A 2,500-nucleotide genomic window follows, 5' to 3' on the forward strand; every position below is an offset into this window, starting at 1 on the left:
GACACACAACAGACACACGACAGACACACGACAGACACACGACAGACACACGACAGACACACAACAGACACACAACAGACACACGACAGCCCATAATAACAACAACAGACACACAACAGACACACAACAGACACACGACAGCCCATAATAACAACAACAGACACACAACAGACACACGCCAGCCCATAATAACAACAACAGACACACAACAGACACACAACAGACACACGACAGCCCATAATAACAACAACAGACACACAACAGACACACGCCAGCCCATAATAACAACAACAGACACACAACAGACACACAACAGACACACGACAGCCCATAATAACAACAACAGACACACAACAGACACACGACAGCCCATAATAACAACAACAGACACACAACAGACACACAACAGACACACGACAGCCCATAATAACAACAACAGACACACAACAGACACACAACCAGGGCCGGAGTGGGGCCACTTTTCAGCCCGGGAGTTTCAGGCCCAAGACCGGCCCACTTTTTCCATGGTGGAATTCCAAATTAGCACTTTTTTAAAATTGGATAAATGAAGCAACAGTTCAGCTCGTACTATTGTGTAGTTAGTATTAATACCATGGGTTAACAAATAATGTAAAGGTTAAATAATAATTCACTTAGACTTTATAAGAAGCATAAGAAGCAATTGCAACTTTTTCACACAATTCTGACGTCATATTTCGCAATTCTGACTTTATAACACGCAATTGCAACTTTATTTCAGGCAATTCTGACTTTATATCTCACAATTCTGACTTTTTAACACGCAAGTGCGACTTTATTTCAGGCAATTCTGACTTTATATCTCGCAATTCTGAGAAAAAAAGTCAGAATTGCGAGATGTAAACTCGAGATAAAAAGTCGCAATTATCTTTTAAAATGTTATATTCTGTGCAGGAAACAAAGCTTCCATAGCCTACCTCCTGGCCTCTTCCTCCCATCCATCCTCCCTGACGCGTACCGATAGGCCGGTGACACACTGGATGCGTGGCGTGAGCGTCTCAGCTGCGTGGCGTGTCCGTTTTTATTTCGGCTCCCATGTTAACAGGTTAGAGCTTGCACACGGCTCGAGCCGCGCGGAAAACGCGTGCCTGCTAGAAATAGAACCGACGCCTATTTTTCACGCGACACGCAAGCGTCTTGGAAGCGTTTCCAGGCAAAATTGAATAGGAAAAGATGTTTATATAAAATTTTGACGCGAATACATATTAATAAATGTCATTTTGATGTTTGAAAGTGTCTAGGGTTTGACATAAATGCAAATATAAATGCAATTTAAAAAAATATTATCGATTTTCAAATACTGCACCTGTCAATACAGAACGAAATATTCTATAGTCTATATTGCCGTCAACACTGCCGACGTTGTCTTTGCTGCTATATATTTGTTTAACAGTATAGGCCTTCCACAACTCTCTCCCCATATGTCAAATATATCACCAATATGTCACCGAGCAGCAGCAGCGCCGCGTCAGACACGCTTCTGGTGTGCAAAGACATGGAAAACGCGATGCAGCCGCCACGCAGCTGACACGCAACAGAAACGCCACGCATCCAGTGTGCCCGGCCGGCCCAGCTATCAGTAGGCGCCGGCGGAGTCGCGGTAGCCTCCCTGAGAAAACGTTTTGAAAAGACCTGGAAAAGACGGGCTATGGACCCAACCATTTCTATAGGAGGGGAGGGGAGAACTCCCTCACATGGTACAACCCATGCTGAGTTGCGCGCTTTCTTTTACTGTGTATGGTTGCGCGCTGTGGTGGCAGAATGCGGAACGTGTGTATCCTAATGTAACTAATGTGACATTGAAATGTAAAAAAAAAAAAAAAAAAAAAAAAAAAAAATCCTCGCCCGGCCCAAAAGTGAAGCGGCCCACCGGGAATACTCCCGATTCTCCCGATTACCCACTCCGGGCCTGCACACAACAGACACACGACAGCCCATAATAACAACAGACACACAACAGACACACAACAGACACACAACAGACACACAACAGACACACGACAGCCCATAATAACAACAGACACACAACAGACACACGACAGCCCATAATAACAACAGACACACAACAGACACACAACAGACACACAACAGACACACGACAGCCCATAATAACAACAGACACACAACAGACACACAACAGACACACAACAGACACACGACAGCCCATAATAACAACAGACACACAACAGACACACGACAGCCCATAATAACAACAGACACACAACAGACACACAACAGACACACAACAGCCCATAATAACGACGACCATTAAGAGTTCGCCACAGCTGATCTTTACAGGTACAGCTAATAACGCTCCGGCTCAACACGAACACACACTCGTCCACAACACTGATGATGAATCAGCTTTACTTCGACCTATCACACGGCTCTGAGGAATACTTGATTCTGATTGGTCAATCCCAGTATATTATTCCCAGATAACAACAGAAACAGAAACACA

At 44.4% G+C, this 2,500-nt stretch overlaps 1 protein-coding gene across 2 annotated transcripts in view; it reads right to left on the minus strand.

The window, feature by feature from the left end:
* The window catches only part of eif3k (eukaryotic translation initiation factor 3, subunit K), a 12,994-nt gene that overhangs the window by 4,925 nt on the left and 5,569 nt on the right, over positions 1 to 2,500 (minus strand). The gene's annotated exons all lie outside the window — the stretch shown is intronic.

This window comes from Scardinius erythrophthalmus, assembly GCF_964197995.2.
Source record: "Scardinius erythrophthalmus genome assembly, chromosome: 7".
Classification (NCBI taxonomy): Eukaryota; Metazoa; Chordata; class Actinopteri; order Cypriniformes; family Leuciscidae; genus Scardinius; species Scardinius erythrophthalmus.